The sequence below is a fragment of the Macrobrachium rosenbergii genome, chromosome 52, assembly GCF_040412425.1.
Source record: "Macrobrachium rosenbergii isolate ZJJX-2024 chromosome 52, ASM4041242v1, whole genome shotgun sequence".
NCBI classification, from domain to species: Eukaryota; Metazoa; Arthropoda; class Malacostraca; order Decapoda; family Palaemonidae; genus Macrobrachium; species Macrobrachium rosenbergii.
This window is the reverse complement of record NC_089792.1, coordinates 7685545-7706297: the sequence shown is the minus strand read 5'-3', so window position 1 is coordinate 7706297 and position 20753 is coordinate 7685545. Positions and strand designations below refer to the sequence as shown.

At 38.9% G+C, this 20753-nt stretch overlaps 1 pseudogene; it reads right to left on the bottom strand.

The window, feature by feature from the left end:
- Positions 1-217: 217 nt before the first annotated feature.
- Positions 218-20753, bottom strand: part of LOC136833665 (neuroligin-1-like) — a 52096-nt pseudogene continuing 31560 nt past the window's right edge.

The following is a 20753-nucleotide window of genomic DNA, read 5'->3' as shown; positions in this document are numbered from 1 at the left end:
TATAGAATGGGATGTTTATGATTTCTAGAATCGGTTTTAAATGCATTCCCTAATCATTGTCCAATGTCTATTCACAAATGCCGGTCACAACCTTCTTGATTAGTTCTTCACTTTATACTAAGACTAGTCATCGAAGACTGAATGTCGTTTTATTCCTAAATATGCCTACTGCCAAAACGTCTATTACGAAAGAAAAGTGTCCACTCTGGGAAAAGATGCGGTTACCACAGCTGCAGTTCTTCACACTTGAGCGTCGACGAAGTTTGCCATTCGTCCAACCTTCGCTACACCGGTATAAATTGATTAGGACCCTTCATCCCTCTTTGAAAAATGCCTTTGAATTGTCGTCGATTCGTTCCTATATTATGCGGTGATGTGCGACAGGGATTCCTTAGAGCTCTGTCGAGGGAGTGTAGCGTAGGAAGGAAGGGTCGAGCCCCTCGGAGGCGGCTGAGGCTTCCTGGTGATGGAAGAACCCCTCTGCAGAGTCGCGCTGCGGCTCGACCTGGAGGGAACGACTTCTGGCCCCTCGTCAGGGTACGACGGAGCCTGAGTTGGTAGCTGTGCCGTGGATCCCGAATACTGGCAGCTGGAGGCAGGGCAAGGGGCTCCTGGGCTCGAGAACTGGCTTCCTGACATTGAGTACTGGTCGGTGGAGGACGAATACTGACTTACACTAGCGGGGTATTGACCACAGTACTGTGGATGCTGAGATGGATATGGACACGCTGTGGTGGAGGCAGGGTAGACGGGCATGCTTGACTCTACGCACGGGGCATTGTTCTGTGCCCTGTACTGGTCAAGACTTATGTCTGGGTAAGGGTCGGGATACTGGCCAACATCTGGCGGGTACTGGCCTGCACTGACATCGGGATACTGCCCATTTCCACCATCAGAAGAATAGCATCGACTCCCACCGCATGCTCCTGGTTCATTCCCTTCTGGAAGCTGGGAGCCGACGGGAGGGGTAGGCGGAGTGGTTGCCAGTAATGGCGGAGGAGGAATGAACTGGCTGGTGGGCTGGGTAAGAATGGAATGCATGGAATTGCTGGTGTGAAAAGTCACTTCAGTATTGCGATCTCCGATGTCCGGTGGCGTTGGGAAAGTGTGGAGTTCGGTGCACTGCAGGTCTATGCTGCACGTCGATTTGACCTCTTTGGCCGGCGATGACATTGCCTCGTGGGTCGAGGTCGACCTTAAACCGCTGTCTACAGTGCACAGCGGCTGTGCCGAAGCGCTGTCGTACTTCATCTTTGGTCCCAAAGAATTGCGATCTCTCCTGTAGATCAGTGCCGCGAACAGGATGGCGTTTAGTACCAAAGGGACAGTCCAATAGCAACGGTTAAGGTCAGGGCAGTTGTGTAATCCAAAAATTGACCGACGGGGCCATTTTCGGTGGAACCATTCACGTGCCTAGTGACGCTTCCTTGAGCGGCGCTGACGTTAGGTGGCAGATACTCGTCACTTGGAGTGGGGAGGGCCGGCGGGGGGGAAGTTGGGGACATTTTCGTCGTGTGGAGAAATCTGTTGAAAACATACAAAAATGTTTTCTTAAATCAGGCTTTCAATTATACCAGCAGTTACAACTGTACGTCAGATATGCAAATATTAATATTTACCTCAATTTAAGATAATATTTTTTTTTGAAGAAATATGACTTTTCTATGCCATTATAGATTACACAGACTTACATTACAACGTATAATTACAAGGCTATATTCCCCTAGTTTTTAATTATTGAAATAAACTTTCAGCTTATGTTCAGATAAGTAAAGTTTTGTTCATACCCAATCATTAATAAAATTATTATTTCCATAAAAATAAAAATGTACACAGTATCATGCGTATCGATATAAGAATGCCAAATGACTGTTCCCTTACATTCCCTTACAGCTCGTTCAGGTTGCCCCAGGTCCTCACTGAGAGGCACCTCTGATGAGAGAGAGAGAGAGAGAGAGAGAGAGAGAGAGAAGAGAGAGAGAGAGAGAGAGAGAGAGAGAGATAAGAGTCTTTTCATTAAGAAAGAAATCCTCTTCCGTATAATTGACTTGAGAGTAACATCGTCTTCCCCAAAATATCGCATTATAGAGAGAGGGAAGAGAGAGAGAGAGAGAGAGAGAGAGAGAGAGAGAGAGAGACAGAGAGAGAGAGAGAGAATGTGTCTTTTGATTTACAAAGAAATCGTCCGTATAACTGATTTGAGATGAACATCGTCTCCGCCACAATATCACAATATACCTGAAGGGATCCAGCGGCCTGACAGGCCCTATGAAATGTTCGGGGTCCTCGGAGGAATGCCAGGCTTCGGAGTCCTCCTCGGTGTACTTAGCGCCCGCCTCCTCCAGCTCCGGAATGAGCCAGTTCCAAAGTGCCACTTTATGAGCCCGGTAATGGTCCTTTTGTCGAGGTCGAAAACCTGGGATGAAAGAGGACGTATATAAACTTATATTTACTGCTGTGATTTTGGAATGATCGTAAATCTCCCGACGGGGTAGTGGGTTACGACAGGTTTCTCAGCTAGAATGCCATTTTTAAGACGTGATATGGACACAATGACTGTGAAAGCATTTCCATATCTCATGTTTATGACAGTTATTCAACACCACAATACCATATGTATGATTTCTTTGAATTGGCTTGAATATGCTAAGGCAGTGGTTCTCAACAAGGGGGCGGGCGGAATTTCAGAGTTTCGGGGGATAGGGGGGGGAAATAGTGACCACAGATTGCCAGGCTCAAACTGGCTTTAGGGCCACACAAAACACAGTGTGCATCGGTCCTCACTACTGAGAGGTCACGCTGCTTTCTCTCCGCTAGCTTGTGTGTTTTTGTTAGTATTTTGTTGCATATTATTTGGAATGCATCTTTTGAGGCAGACAATTTTGGAAAGGGGGCTGATGACATTCTGACATATGGTGGAAGGGTGCATGGGCCAAAAAAGGTTGAGAACCACTGTGCTAAAGGTTGAACAAGTTCTTGCTTGGTTTCAATCACTAGACTATTCATCACCACATTACCTTATAAATAATTCATTTAAACTGACTTTAAAAATACCACGGTCTTCATAAGTTCTCCTAGATTTATTTTTCTATATTTCGTCAGCTTAACTTTTACTGAACTACTTACTTATTTCGAGGAATTTCTCGTAGACAGAATCGTAGGGTTCCCACGTCATGTTTCTTTTACGACTCTTGTCCTTGAAGCTGAGGCTGGGTTTCACTTCCTCGGGCAAGTTAGGGTCCCTTGCAAGGTAATTAGATAATTGTTAAAAGTGTAATTCTTTTGTTTTCTTTGTAACTTTTATTCTTAAAAAAAATCTAATCAGAGTACAAATATAAAATAATTTGATAAAAGAATAATAATTTCCTCTCTATCAAATACCTGTGTGACTGGTTGTATTCTAATATAATTCATGAGAAGCCTTCTTATAATCCCTGCCTTCATCCTGAAGTATCTTGCACACTAAATCATCAACTCAATTATATTACTAGTATGTATTGTAACATATAATTTACAGATCCCCGTAGCGGGGCAGCACCATCAGTGCACCTCATGCAATGCACTGTAGGCATTACTTAAAGGTTTTTTGCAGCGTCCCTTAGGCCCCTAGCTGCAACCCTTCTATTCCTTTTACTGTATCTCCGCTCATATTCTCTTTCTTCCATCTTACTTTCCACCCTCTCCTAACAGTTGATTCATAGAGCAGCCGCGGTGTATTCTGCTTGTTACACCTTTCAAACCTCTTTACCGTCAATTTCTGTTTCAGCGCTGAATGACCTCATAGGTCCCAGCGCTTGGTCTTTGGCCTAAACTCTATATTCTCTACTCTGTAATTTGCAGATATGCATCATCTCACTATGCATTCCAGTTCAAAAACTCTTATTTGCCTTCACTCAACAGTCATTTCTACAACCACTGCCAGATAAAATTTGCCTTCACTCAACAGTCATTTCTACAACCACTGCCAGATAAATTTGCCTTCACTCAACAGTCATTTTACAACCACTGCCAGATAAAATTTGCATTCACTCAACAGTCATTTCTACAACCACTGCCAGATAAAATTTGCCTTCACTCAACAGTCATTTCTACAACCACTGCCAGATAAAATTTTGCATTCACTCAACAGTCATTTCTACAACCACTGCCAGATAAAATTTGCCTTCACTCAACAGTCATTTTACAACCACTGCAGATAAAAACCATTTTCTACAACCACTGCCAGATAAAATTTGCATTCACTCAACAGTCATTTCTACAACCACTGCCAGATAAAATTTGCATTCACTCAACAGTCATTTCTACAACCACTGCCAGATAAAATTTGCCTTCACTCAACAGTCATTTCTACAACCACTGCCAGATAAAATTTGCATTCACTCAACAGTCATTTCTACAACCACTGCCAGATAAAATTTGCCTTCACTCAACAGTCATTTCACAACTACTGCCAGATAAAATTTGTATTCACTCAACAGTCATTTCTTTACAACCACTGCCAGATAAAATTTGCCTTCAGGTCAACAGTCATTTTACAACCACTGCCAGATAAAATTTGCATTCACTAACAGTCATTTCTACAACCACTGCCAGATAAAATTTGCATTCACTCAACAGTCATTTTACAACCACTGCCAGATAAAATTGTCAACAGTCATTTCTACAACCACTGCCAGATAAAATTTTTTAAACAGTCATTTCACAACCACTGCCAGATAAAATTTGCCTTCACTCAACAGTCATTTCTACAACCACTGCCAGATAAAAATTCACTCAACAGTCATTTTACAACCACTGCAGATAAAATTTGCCTTCACAACAGTCATTTCTACAACTACTGCCAGATAAAATTTGCATTCACTCAACAGTCATTTCTACAACCACTGCCAGATAAAATTTCATTCATCAACAGTCATACAACCACTGCCAGATAAAATTTGCCTTCACTCAACAGTCATTTCTACAACTACTGCCAGATAAAATTTGCATTCACTCAACAGTCATTTCTACAACCACTGCCAGATAAAATTTGCCTTCACTCAACAGTCATTTCTACAACCACTGCCAGATAAAATTTGCATTCACTCAACAGTCATACAACCATGCCAGATAAAATTTGCCTTCACTCAACAGTCATTTCTACAACTACTGCCAGATAAAATTTGCATTCACTCAACAGTCATTTCTACAACCACTGCCAGATAAAATTTGCCTTATCAACAGTCATTTCTACAACCACTGCCAGATAAAAACATCGCCCTTTACTCTTGTGTCACTTACCTCTGTCTTGGTCTATCATCGGCATTCAACAAATTTCCATGATACTCTTTGCATGTATCTTATTTTATTCACATATTTTTTTTTACTGCATTTACTTCGGTAAACAACAAATTTTGCCTAATTCCCAGGTGTTTTTATTATATATAACGTTTCTCATTTTCACAGAATTACTAATTGTTCTTCTCGTGTGAATTTTAAAAGACACTTGTCCACCAATAGTACACCAGGCAACTCAATATTTTGCACCAAATTTACAAGTTTTCAATATCGTCAGTATCTTTATTCATAATACATACTGCGGAAACCATGCATGGATACACACACACACACACACATATATAAACATACATACATACATACATACATACATACATACTTATTGCGCGTATGTCCTGCATTTAGATGCCATGCTTACCCCGTCTTTGCGAAGTTAGTCCAGTATCTCATAAGCGTTTCTGAAACTAGAGCATCCTGCCGAGAAAAGTTTTCCGACCAGTTTCCTGCTTTGTCCATGAAGGGGGCTCCGAATATCAGGGGCACTTCGGACCCAAAGAAGCTTCCCATTCTCTGTCGGGAATTTGGAAACAAGGTAATGTATCTTTAGTGATGAAACTTCTTGGAAATCATTATATGAATCGTATATGAATTGGGGATTATCTTCTGAATAATAATAATAATAATAATAATAATAATAATAATAATAATAATAATAATAATAATAATAATAAAAACCGAGTAGATCTTTCTTGTTTGTCCACCCAGGGTGGGGCGGGGTAGGTAGGGGATCGGGAGGTTAGGGAAGATATGACACATCCACCCTCCTCATGCAAACCTGTTTGTCCGCCCCGGATGGGGCAGGTTAGATAAAGGATCGGGAGGGTAGGGGAGACATGACACATCCACCCTCCTCCTGCAAACCAATTTTCCGGGCCGGGTGGGTGCAGGGTAGGTAAGGGATCAGGAGGTTAAGGGAAGACATGACACATCCACCCTCCTCCTGCAAACCTGCTTGCCCGCCCAAGGTGGGGCGGGGTAGGTAGGGGATCGGGAGGGTAGGGGAGACATGACACATCCACCCTCCTCATGCAAACCTGTTTTGTCCGCCCCGGTTGGGGGCGGCGTAGGTAGTGGATCGGGAGGGTAAGGGAGATATGTTGGGCAAGCGCTGTGTTCCAGCGCAGCGTAGCGGGCGCCATCAAGCTCGTCGTAATAATAATAATAATAATAATAATAATAATAATAATAATAATAATAATAATAAAATAATGTGTACGAGCATTGTGATTAAGATAAATAACGTAAACAAATGATTCACAATGATTACTGATTTAATTTTATAAGTAACAGTTTGGAAAATAATTCATATTGCACAGTAAGTCAAAGAAAATATGAACATATGATTCAGAATATTTGCTGATTCAAGTTTATTAATAAGAATTTTTGAAAATACAATTCTATATACAAAATTAAATTTATAAGTGCATTTTCAAAACAGTGTAACGCACTGATTGATTATAATATAAGTGTATATGTGCGTTTGAGAGAGAGAGAGAGAGAGAGAGAGAGAGAGAGAGAGAGAGAGAGAGAGAGAAGAGAGAGGAAAAAAACGGCAGAAGACCAAGAAATGCTATTATGCTAATACACCTTTGAGAGTAAGTCAGTTCTCATCACATTTGCAGAGTCGTAGGAGAGAGAGAGAGAGAGAGAGAGAGAGAGAGAGAGAGAGAGAGAGAGAGAGAGAGAGAGAGAGTCTGCACTCAGTTCCATTTTCTAAGATGAACCTTCATTTACCCGTAAGAATGAGAGAGAGAGAGAGAGAGAGAGAGAGAGAGAGAGAGAGAGAGAGAGAGAGAGAGAGAGAGAGAGAGAGACATGTATAAAAATTTGCCTAAAAAATATCTTAAAAAATAATCTGATTAAAGCATCATTGTAGTCTCTGCACTCATGATAAGTCGATACCCTCCAAAGAAAATTCAGAGAGACTGAAACTCACCTGTCTGTCCTTTTCGTGGTGGTCAAAGACGTACATAAAGGTGTCAGCTTTTTCGCTGATCGTCTCACCAAATTGAGCAAGAGGCGCCAAGAATCCACCATCACTCAGAGCCTCAACGGTCAAGTCTCGTACCTGGAACAGATTGCGTCATCGACCGAATTAATAACATCAGCAACCTCCATTATTTCAGTTGATAAAACCTATTCACGTGGAACAAGCACACCAAAGGGGCCAGTGACTTGAAATCCAAGCTTTAAAGAATGTTGGTTTCAACCTCCCACCACAGACCCGCCCCCCAACACTGCGGCAGTAACTGATCATGACACAGAGCCAGTGATTTTTCATCGCCCTCGGGGGAGGCGCGTACCCGCGACATCTGAGTGGCATGCCACGACACTAACCACTATACCAGCGGACCAGTCTGATGTGAATTGTGAAGATCGTTTTTGGGCGGAAACGTATGCAAACTGTCGTTGCTGGGAGGATGTCTACGAGTTTCAAATTTCATTATGAAATTTGTCTATAAAGCCAATCATTGGGCCATTTTTAACAATCAGTGCTTAAGACAGTGGAAAGGGGGACATAAAGATAGAAGAAAGGAAGTGGAACTTGAGGTGGAGAAATAGCCTAAAAATTGGGTACAACTAGAAGGGACGAATGGACGTTTCAAAATGGGAGGAAATATTTCAGAAAAAAAAATCCGTTTTTCAGTGGACATTTATAATGCATATGGATAGTTGTTAATACCAGCATTGCTGTATATCATCTGAGGTTATTTTTCTGCACATTCAGAGATTTCTGAAGAGGAAACAAATAGCCTTGTAACGCCTATGAGCCCAGAACAAAAATACGATATGATTATGGAAATTGGCTGTATACTCGGTGTCCGCTTACGGTAGTAAAGATAAAAGCATGTACTCTGTATTACTGTTGTATTTTCCTTTTATTGCTATAAGAAACATTCGGTGTTTATTGGTATCTGATTTCCCTGGCTGTTAAGAACTTATTTGAATTTCGTCATGAGAAGATGAATTACGTCAAGGTGGGATTACTTTGCCTAATATGATTAATATGACATATTATAAAACCTGTTTTTGGCTCTTTATGTAAACATTGGTAAGAATATCGCATGAACTACAAAATCACCAGTACCAGAACTTGAAGAATCAACGATCAGAAATGTATGTTGTTCAAATAACTGAATACCTTTTCGTCAAGAAAAACACTGTGCCTTGCATATTTTCAAACAACGAAGTGAAACCAAGGTCCATTCTTTGCCAACACTAATGAAAAACCGAAAAATTATATGTTAAAATAAGGACAATGTTAAATTACACCAACGGAAGGTATATACCCACTCATGCAATTGTGTTGAACACTGAAACAATAGTAGATGTTAAAATGGCGTTTAAGTACTCTGTATTATTTACTACTACATGTTGACTGAACTAATCTCTGAATTTTATAGATCCTTAGTGGAAAATGGAATGGAATATTCAAACCCAGCAGACTGAATTACAATAGGAAAACCGCAAATAAAGAGAACTCTGTCTTTAATGAGTCTGAGACATTAAGGACAGAAGAAAATAAATTAAAAAAAGAATTACCTGGACGGGATGTTGTGAGGGGTTGCTCCAGTCAGTGTACTCTTTGGTGATGGCCAGGTAGATCTCCTGAAGGTGGTGGTGGTAATTGTTCCGCACGTACGTTCGCAAGAGCCTGTTGCGCTCCGGGACGTCGAGGCCTTCAAGAACCTGCTGGCGGTTTAATTCTAGGTATCCGTCGCCCGCTGCCACTCCGAAGATCACGTCGAGTTCTCTCCCGTCGAGGACCTTCGCAGGAAGGGCGAGAGAAGGTGGAATGTGGACCCATAAACATACAGGAAGAATGTTGGATGCCTAAATGTAGACTATGTATAAACACATAGGAAGAATGTTGGATGCTTAATTAAAGGAGTACAGTTTACAAATGAAAAGCAACAACTAGAAAGAATTTCACGTAAGCCCCTTTTATCATGCGTCTCATCATTTTAACAATTCCAGATTTGCTCAAATACGAACGGTTTCTGTCACTAATTATGCTGTATTCATCACGATCTGTATTTAGAAATACAAAACAGAAAGGATTTCCTGTTTCGTCCCTTTTATCATCTATGTCCTATCATTTAAAATATCAAAGACATCTTAGGCTTCTGATTATGCTGTACTTCACAGAGAACAACTTACCGTACTTAACCTCGACTTGAAATCAGGAGGGACCACCACGCCATCTACGCTCGGAGCGAACAGGGAGGTGAACTTATACTCCGGCAACCTGACGGAGACCAGCTGTTGCGCAGAGACGTTCCGCAAGCAAGCCATCGTCTCCGGATGGCGGTTGCTGAGGTCATTGGGTAACGAGCAGTTCAGCTCCTTAGCCAGGCGGGCGGTGACGGAGAGGGCGTCCTGAACTTCAGCCCAAGGGCTTAGGGCCGAGCCAGACATTAGTATAGCTCGGTGGAACAATCCTGGGAGGAGATGAAATTGATATAAGTTCTCGTTGTCTCGTAAGGTTGATTTTTCGTTCCCTGTATCATTCTTTTCGTTTCGCGGGCAATTTCGACCAATTATTCTGGGATGAGGTTTTTTCCCCCAAGTTCTCCTGTGAATTAAGTAATTCTTTTTGCTTAGATCATTGCAGACTTGCAGGCAATTTTGACCAATTATTCTGGGATGAGGTTGCTTGCCCCAAGACATTCTCCGTCATGAACATGACCCGGTGAAGTTAAGTAATTACCAGGTACAGAGTTTATTGCTTAGATCATTGCAGACTTTGTTGCTTGGATTAGTACAGACTGTTTGTTTACGCAACCTAGGCCGTAATTGTGACTGTCAGCCTAAATGTGCATTGTTCCCAAAATGTAAATTAGTTTTACGATAATTCACGTAATGCAGCATAACGTAAAAATTTCTTAAATTACTTTGAAATTTTTAGGATCAATATAATAAATGGTAACAAATTCAAAAGTGAGTAGGTCCAAAAGGAAATATATGTTAAAATTCAAAGAGAATAAACTATTTTTTTTTTATTTAATTTGTTTTTTTTCCGCAACAAATGTCGCCTCATGTGAATCGAACTGAATGTAATCTTAAGCCCCGTGACTGCTGAAGGCGATGTAAAGACCAGCCTCTGTGATTGGGAAAATAATCTGCTTTGTCAATACAACAGTACGAGTTTTAAAAAGGTCACGATATCCCTAATGGGCGCACGCACGTCCTCGATCATTTTGGTGATTGTTGAGTTTTGTGAATAAAAGAGGAAAGAAAATTCAATTTGGTCGACTAAGCTAGGGAAATCATTCATACGAAGGTCATGAAGTTGGCGATATTCTTAAATTCGAGTTCTCATTCAGCAAACAAAATATAGGAAATGGATAAAGGCCCAACTGAAGCTTTTAGATGACCGTTGATTTTTGTGAATAAAAGTGGAAAGAAAAATCAATTTGGTCGACCAAGCTAAAGAAATCATTCGTATGAAGTTCATGAAGTTGGCGATATTCTTAAATTCGCGTTCTCATTCAGCAAACAAAATACGTGAAATGATAAAAGTCCAACTTATCTATCTGTGTAGCTTCCTGATTGAGTGAACGAATGACATACATAATCTCTTTGCAAACATTTATTTTGTTCGTTTGTATACGAACGGATATTAGCCAGAAGTCTGACGATGACGGATCTCTGCGAACAGAAAACGGGAATCGTTTCATCGCCGAAGGAAATTAAATCCATGACAAAGTGAAGACAGGCGCTTTCACCTTTTGCACACCATTTCAGCCTAAGCGCGCCTGGAAGCGGGGTCCATTTTCCATCACGCCTCCCTTTGTGCGCGTTATTTCATTTCCCGGATTCGTGATTACACCATTAACAACAATCGCTTCGAATTAGCTTTCAAGCGTGATGATATTCAATAATTGAATTTCATATTTTTCACAAAAAGTAAATAGGAAACAATTTACACTTAAAATGACCATTTAATTGCATTGGGCTGAAAAGGCTAGAGAAAGAAAAAACTAGTAATTATTATTAACTCATCCGCAATTCAGGTGAGGAATGGGCGTGGAGTGCTCAAATGTTATTCATAGAAATATGGAATAGTTTAATAGTGAAGTCTCAGATCCTGTAAGGTAACTTGGGCTAAGTAAACAAGCAACAAATATCAAGTGATTTTTTTTTGGGGGGGAGGGGACCTTTTAATCTTGGGATGAAGTTACACAAAAAAAAACTAAAACAACGCTGCCTTTAATGTAAAAAAAATTGACGGGACACTTTGAATTCAGTGACCCTTTGGGAAAAATGTTGACAGGCTTTTACATGAGCGTTAATAAAGCCCCTGAAAAAAAAAAGTTATGACAGGCACTTTGTAACATGTCAAAAAATGTCCGGGTAATTAAGAATTTTTTTTTTTTTTTTTTTTTTTTTTTACCCTCTCTCTCTTTCAGATTACTGGCGTAATTTTCTTGAACAAACTCCGCCTGTCGTTCGGCCTGAATCTCGTATGGCGTATATGAGCCATTGAACGCGTATGATACGGGAAAGTGAATGGAATGATTCTGATTACGGGGAATGAATATTTAACTAAACGACAATTCAGGTGTCGCGGGTTCGCATCTCCCCCAGGGCGTTGAAAAATCATTAGCTCTGTATCATGATCAGTTACTGCTGCAGTGTGGGGTCTGCGGTAAGAGGTTGAAACCAACATTTTTCGGAAGCTTGAATTTCAAGTCAGTGGCTCCTTTGGTGTGCTTGTTCTATGGGAATAGGTTTCATCTATTGAAATAATAATAATAATAATAATAATAATAATAATAATAATAATAATAATAATAATATACCAAATGAATCATGAAAGAAAAGCTATATATGGCAAGAAATATACCAAATGAATCTATGAAAAATAAATTTTGATATATCAAAATCAGCGAATGATTTGAAAAAGAAATTTATTCCTACGACTATCGAGAATTTTCCAGTCAACAACCTTCGTCAAATCAGTGTCCCTTCTAACTTCCATCACTCATTTATATGAAACTGTAGCCAAAAATTTTTTAACCTTACCAGCCTTCGTCAAAATCAGCGAATGATATTGAAGGTGCATAAGAAATTCTCACATTCCGACGGTATTCGAAAATTTCCCATTCATCAACCTTCGTCAAATCAGTGTCCCTTCTAATTTCCTTCGCTTATTTTTATGATGCATTCCTAGACAGAAGAAGAAGCCGTACTCCCATCAATTACTCTACCATTAAGCTTTCCTCTCTAGTGGTGTTCGTATCCAGAGCAACGACGGCATTCTAAAATCGCCTTTACTGCAAGGTGTCTAAGGGAGAAAGCCGCGAATGGGGAGGAGGGAAAAATCGAGGAAAAAAAAAAAGCACGCTATTTATGCTCTTATTTCTTCTTGCCATAAAGGTTAATTGACTCTTATGGATCCTCGTACCAGGTATACCTGGCAACTCGTTGCCCTTCCGCTACTTCCCTGACTAATGATTAAATTAAATTTGTCTCCAGAAGGAAAAAAGGAAAGTGGGTAGAGAGAAAAAAAGAGTCGAGACGATGAAGTCCAATTGGGGTGATGTCTTTCAAGCGATGAAAAAATAAGTAAGAGAGTGATAGAGAAATTTTGGCGGACGGAAAGACACACATATACAGTATGTATGTATGTATGTATATGTATAGTTTATATATATATATATATATATATATATATATATATATATATATACATATATATATATATATATATATATATATATATATATATATATATATATATATATATATATATATATATATATATATATATATATATATATATATATATATATATATATATATATATATGTATTTGTGTATTGTGTGTCCTGTCTCTCTCTCTCTCTCTCTCTCTCTCTCTCTCTCTCTCTCTCTCTCTCTCTCTCTCTCTATATATATATATCTATATATATATATATATATATATATATATATATATATATATATATATATATATATATATATATATATATATATATATGTATATATATATAATGTTTGTATATGTATTCTGAATCTAGTGTCTAAGTTGCACGTGAGCCTTTTTGAAAAATAAAAAAATTAAATATGGCATTGTTGTACAAGGATATTAAGAATGTAAAATTCCCAGTATCGGTTATTCGGGTCTTGTTTTATAATAATGTCTTATAAAAGACGAAATAAAAAAAATTCTTAATTGTTATATCCTATAATAATGAGTTACAAGCATTATTTTATCAAGAAAACAGAAAAGAAGACTGATAACTAAAAAATATTTAAAGGCTTATATGTAAAAAAATTATCTATAGGTGTATTGTATTTTTCTCTCTTGTAAATAACACTTAAAAGGTCCTACGGTTAAACACACACACACATAAAATATAGTCTTGTTTATATATAGCCAATCATTATAAAGTAAGGCTGGCTTATATATAATATATATATATATACCATTATATGTGTGTGTGTGTGTGTGTGTGTGTGTGTAATGTGTGTAATCTATTCTAGTTCATTAAAGATTTATGACCAGTAGATTTTATTTTTATTAAATATCATTTTTTTGACTTCTAAGTATGAATGAATGAGACTAAATTCTACTTGCAATGAAACATATAATTTTTCAAGTTTTAATTGAATTAAATTCTAGCATTAAAATACTTTAATTCTTAGAACTACATTCAACAAGAAAAATTCAAGAAAAGCAGAAAATTAATGTGTATCCTTTCAGATAACTAAAAAATATTTAAAGGCTTATATGCGTAAAAAAAAATCATCTACCCAGTAGGTGTAAATTGTACTTTTCTCTCTGTAAATGACACATAAAGAGTCATATGCGGTTAAACAAACGCTATTTTTGCACAGTCCTCATGATTAACGTATATAAAATGAATAGGAAGTCTTGTTTACATTGAGTTCCAGCCAATCATTTTCGAGCGCAAAGTAAGGCTGACTTTGTGTCACGTAATCAGTGGTATTGGAAAGTTAATTACCATTAATTGAAATCTTAAACTCCGCGCATATAAATGACACAACTATCTGAATAGTTGATCTAATGAGCGAAGCTAGATTTGAACGAAATGAACTCTTGCTTAATTATTTATGCAAATAATATATTTCCGTGGAGATTAGTCTATCAACGCTAATGTATTTTTTTTGACTATTTCCATTCATACTTCTATCTCGTGGCGAACTGCAGAATTCATTAATCATCAGTTCCACAGGAGTTTCCCTACCAACTTCCCTTTAACTCGTGATGAGAATATCTCATGTATTAAATCTATATCTGATAGCCGTACCCGTACTTTCAGTCGTAATGAAATATCTACAGAATTAAATCCACACCTGACAGCTACGGCCGTATTTCCCTTCATACTTCTACTCGTGATGAAATATCTACAGAATTAAATCCACACCTGACAGCTACGCCCGTTTTTCCCTTCGTACACAGGCGGAACGTTCCCCAGGGATCATCAGGGAACTTATATGGAAGTGGAGCGCATCTTTAATCCCGTTCGAAAGAGGAGGAAAGAGTCTCAAACTCCATCAGTAAGTCAGCCGAAGCGATTCCTCGCTACATTCCCAACTCAATATGGGGGGGAAACTCCAATCCTCTATTGTTCGTTATTCCACTCGGAGGAAAAGAACATCTCTAACTCCAACAAACATCTCTCGAGAAGCAGAAACTTCTGGAGGATAAGTCTCTTCGATAAAAAAAAAAAGAAGAAGAAGAAGGAGGCTGCGCTCGTAATATTCGAGGGATGAGGATTAAGAAGCGATGTTTGAATTGGATGCCGTTATGTAGTCAGATCGAAATATACAAGTTTCACGAGTCCTAGAGATGTATAAGGGCCATTGATCCGGTACTTTTAACGTTATGGATTTCATAATCAGTTAAGAAAGGAAATTAAAGTAATATTCATGTGCACATTTAAACAGGCACGACTATATAACTTTCCTTAACTAAATAACTAGTCTTCAGCGGCGATAGATTTGAAATAGACTGCCTTTTTATCTTCATTCATATCATTTTCGGAGAACTGAGCTATAAATATTCCCAAATCACTATTCACGATCATTGTGTACCAGGTAGAATAAGGACTTTTGAAGAACTTGATGAGAGGAAAAAAATACTATGTTAAGGATAAACAGCACTTAGGGTACGAAGAGGTCATAAGCCTCTTTGGCTTTCTAATCACTTACCAGAGACAACAACAGGTGAGACGATCAGGTAATGAATGCAGGCTGCACCTGACGAGTGTCCGAAGATGGTCACGCTTTCGGGGTTCCCACCGAAAGATGCAATATTCTCATTCACCCAGGTGAGCGCGGCTACTTGGTCCATGAGTCCTTGGTTGCTCACTACACCTCTGCTTCCCCCACTCGGGCTCGTATTTAGAAAACCTGGTGCACATTGAGAGAAAGAGGCAAAGCGTTCAGTGAGTCAGCAGCAGGGTGGAAGCAAGAAGGCTACTATTGTAATGCAAGGTGCTTTTTTCTTTTTTTTTTGCTGTTTGTGATAGTTACTTCATTCAGTATACAGCTTGTTGTAAATTAATGAAGTTAGAGGTTTCACCGTATTCAAATTCCGTGTGTTTTATAATTTGGAATTTATTTTGAAATTTGAATTTTGAACAGGTACATTTATTGCAACCCTCATTTTAGTAGCAACTTTATCATAATTCGTTGAAAGGTTACACAGACTTGACCTCAGGCAAAAATCATAGTAACCTTTGTGCCTAGAAAATATATGAAATCTTTCCAAAGAAGTGGTCAGTAGTTTTATGAAAGGTGCTATGGTGAAATTAGGCCCAATATAAACGAACCATTATTATGATTAAAACAGACCCGAAATATATAATAATTAGCATAGAATCAGAGGTAGTTTGTCTTTCTCTTTTTCACGGTGGTTCGTGGGTGACAATCGATATTTTAGTTCAAAGTTCCCATGGCCAGTGATCAAAAGAAATACGCGATACCTCTTACATTAAACAGAAGCTGTACTCACCTAATGGTCCAAGACGGTAGTTGAAAGTGACAACTGTCACCTGTCCATATGCAGCAAGGATACTGCCGTCAAATAAGTTACCGGAACCCCATGAGAAGGATTCTCCGTGGATGTACACCATGACAGGATACCGCCCGCCTCCTGTCAAGCAAACAAATGGGAGGAAAAATGTTACTAAAAGGAAGGAAAAGCACAGTACAAAATTTCTTAGAGACTGTTAGCTGTCATGCGACAGAAGATCTATTTTTCTGGTGCAATCCGATGCTAATCAGTCCAGCGAATGATAAGATAATTGAAGGATATAAAGGTCAGATTAAGAATGAAATAAAAAAAAAAGAGTCAGAGTTTGGTGAACGTTATTTCGCTAAAGGAATGAAAATCTAGTTTTTTTTTTTTTTTTTTAACTACAAAAACCGAGTGAAAAATTTAAAATGAACAAGAAAATTCGCATAAGTCTATGTTTACTTATCCTTCTCTTGTCCAATTCAGGCTGATGATAATCACCTAACAGCGAATGATAAATTTGAAAAGAAAATAGAATATGTGTACGCGCGTGTTTACTGATCCATTTTCTCTCCTTTCCTTTGCCTTCGCCTCGAATTCTCTTCCATTTACCGTCTGTTTGCCAGCGCGGCCTGTTCCATCTCGGCCAGGAAATAAACCTCATTCGGTGGACTCGGAGACGCTGGCTATACTTCACGTTCGGTAACGAAATCAAGGGCATTAGCTGCTTTACTCGGGCTGCAGGAAAACGAATATTGCGATACTCCAGGTTTTTAGTTTTCTGTAAAAGAAAACTACTGTGCCGGCTTTGTCTGTCCGTCCGCGCTTTATTCTGTCCGCATTTTATTCTGTCGGCACTTTTTCTGTCCGCACTTTTCTGTCCGCCTTCAGATCTTAAAACTACTGAGAGCTAGTGGGCTGCAAATTGGTATGTTGATCATCCATCCTCAATCATCAAACATACCGTGCAGCCTCTAGCCTCAGTAGTTTTTATTTTATTTAAGGTTAAAGTTAGCCATAATCGTGCATCTGGCAACGATATAGGATAGGTCACCACCGGGGCGTGGTTAAAGTTTCATGGGTCGCGGCTCATGCAGCATTATACCGAGACCACCGAAAGACAGATCTAATGTCTGTCTGTGGCCTTGATTATACGCTGAAGTGGCTGTACAGAAAACTGGATTGCGCCGAAGAAACTGGCCGCATGTTTTACGGTTTCTTTTTACTTAGACTCTTTGGTTTGCACTTTCAGATGCCCAGCTTTCGGATGGCATGACAGCCGCAATAGGATTCTCGAAGTAGCAATAATATTTTATATTGCAAAATTTCCCAACCTTTAGGAATAATTTTTCTTTAAAAAATTTATAAGCAAAAAAAAAAAAACATTCTCTTTCACACAAAGGTTACTTGACCCAGTTAGCAATATTCTATTTCCTTTCAAGCTACAAAAAAAAAAAGAAAGAGGAAGGAGTTCATGACATGTCCGACATTCAAAAAGAAAAATATATACATCTGAGCTGAGGCCAGTACGGTTTCCAGTAAAAAAGATAAATGGCCCCTGTAAACTCTACCTAAAGAATCCCTAAAGGCGAAAATCCTAAGTATAAAGTCAGAGACACGGATGTAGCGATGGAGGTCATGGAAAAAATACTCTAAAAATAAAAGAGGGTACGAATGTGGCCAAGCGTCTAAAGTCAGAAACTGTTCGGAACGCCGCCTGAAAAAGAAGCGAAAAAAAAAAAGTCGGCGATGTAATATGAATGAACTTGACATTATTTTTTTTTTTGCTCTTCCGAATGAATAGCAAAAGCGAATGGAGAGCAATCCTTAGAGAAAATATTAAGAGTCCTGGAGAGGCCTTTCATTATTCTCTTCAAAGACTTCCAGAGCATTCGGTTAGTTTTATTACCCAAATTCCGGGAAGGGATACGTACTGAGGATATGCTACGAACAAGTAAAATATGCGCCGAAGAAAAATCGAATTTTCTGCACAGCGGATAATGCTGTATGAAACTCTCAGCCGCGGCCCATGAAACTTTCACCCACGGCCCGTTGGTGGCATGTGTTGTTGGCACTATAGCGGTACCAGACGCACGATCCTTGTCTAACTCTAACCTGAATAAATAAAAACTACTGAGGCTAGAGGGGCTGCAATTTTGGTATGATTGATGATTGGAGGGTGGATGATCAACATACAATTTGCAGCCCCCTCTAGCCTCAGTAGTTTTTAAGATCTGAGGGCTGACAGAAAAAGTGAGGACAGACAGACAGACAAATAGCCATCTCAATAGTTTTCTTTGACAGAAAACTTAAAATTGAGACTCGATAGATAGACAAACGCAAGCAAGGATGAAAGTTTACGAATGTGAATTGAAGGCACAAAGAGAAATCTTGAGATATAACGAGATCTGGAAGTGGAATGCAAGCTAGAAGTTGCTGTACGTCCTTGATTTGGGAATAAAGGACAAATCAGGAATTAACACTTGAGGGATGAAGGAAATAAAGATATGAATACCTCAGTATAAAGAGCCGCTTGCTTTGGGTCCCTGATTTGGGAATAAAGGACAAATTAGGAATTAACACTTGAAGGATGAAGGAAATGAAGACAGGAATAACTCGGTATGAAGTGCCACTTGCTTTGGGTCCTTGATTTGGGAATAAACGACAGATCAGGAATTAACACTTGAAGGCTGAAGGAAATAAAGACAGGAATATGTCAGTATAAAGAGCCACTTGCCTTGGGTCCTTGATTTGGAATAATCAAGAAGAAGCACTGCACTTGAAGATGAAGGAAATAAAGGCAGGAATAACTCATTATAAAGTGCCCCTTGCTTTGGGTCCTTGATTTGGGAATAAAGGACAAATCAAGAAAAAACACTTTAAGATGAAGGAAATATAGACAGGAATGGTTCAGTATGGAGTGTCTTTTGTTTTGGGTCCTTGATTTAGAAATAGAATACAAATAAGAAAAAAAAAACACTTCAAGGATGAAGGAAATTAAGGCAGGAATGATAAAGTATGAAGAGCCACTTGCTGTGCTTTGCTTCTTTGACCTGAAAATATTCGTCAACGACAAGTCAAGAAGAAACCTGAGAAAATGTCCCAGTCTGGAAAGTCGCTACTCTGAACCAAGACCCCTTTTTGATTTTCCCCTGGGGAGAAAATGGCCAATAAGAATGGACATCGAGCATTTAGATCTACGCAAGTTTAGGGCCGAGACAAAACCCCAAAAGAGCTGAAAAAGATCTGGGAAACAAGCTCAGGACTGAGACAAAACCACAAGGGATATGAAAAAGAGCTGGGAAATAAGACGAGATATTCAAGATATTCAGCGTCCGTTTTTGGTCCAGATACTTGGTCAAATACCTTGGTGATAGAGGCTCAAGGAAAGCTGTGTAGAAACACCCACACATTCTTTCGTGCTTTTATCGTTCTCTGTTGCCCATAAATTCATGATAACAACATAATGCATTCTTTTAGGTATCAAGAAAGAATTTTTTTAAATGAAATATGTATAGGTACCATAAAATTCATGAGTATATGTATGTATATATGTATATGTATATATATATATATATATATATATATATATATATATATATATATATATATATATATATATATATATATATATATATATATATACACACACTTAAGCATGTAAAATGGTTCTCTCTCTCTCTCTCTCTCTCTCTCTCTCTCTCACACACATTTAAGCATCTCTCTCTCTCTCTCTCTCTCCAGAATAATAACACGACCACCATCACAATCCTCTTTACCGAAAATGTCAAAGAAAAAACTCAAAAAATAAAGAAAACGAACAAATGTCATTTGAACGACGAATCAAAAACTTGCCTCAAATATTAAAAAAAGAGGGTGACTACGCCCATATGCGTCAGAAGACACGAATTAAAGGCAAGTCAGACCAAAGTGACTCGACGGAGGAGATGAAACTCTAAAGGGGATATATCTGGCGTGCTGCTCGAAGCGATAAAAGTGGAAATCGCTCGTGTCGCCGGGGACAGTTGAGGGATTTTGCAAAATATACTGCAAGATTGCGCGATCAGGCGCTGCGCAATCTGGCGCCATTTTCTCCATTAGGAAACGGAAGGCTGCCGAGTCAACCCCCTCATCATCAGTTGATTCTTTTTCTTTTTGAGGGATTTTTTCTGTTTTTTTTTTTGGGAGGAGACGAATTTGAAATCCTTTGCCTTCTTCTTCTTCTTCTTCTTCTTCTTCTTCTTCTTCCTTCTTCTTCTTCTTCTTCTTCTTCTTCTCTCTTTACTTTTTGAGGGATTTCTTCTTTTTCGTTTTTTGGTGAGGAGACAAATTTCAAATCCTTCTTCTTCTTCTTCTTCTTCTTCTTCTTCTTCTTCTTCTTCTTCTTCTTCTTCTTCTTCTTCACTTTTTGAGGGATTTCTTC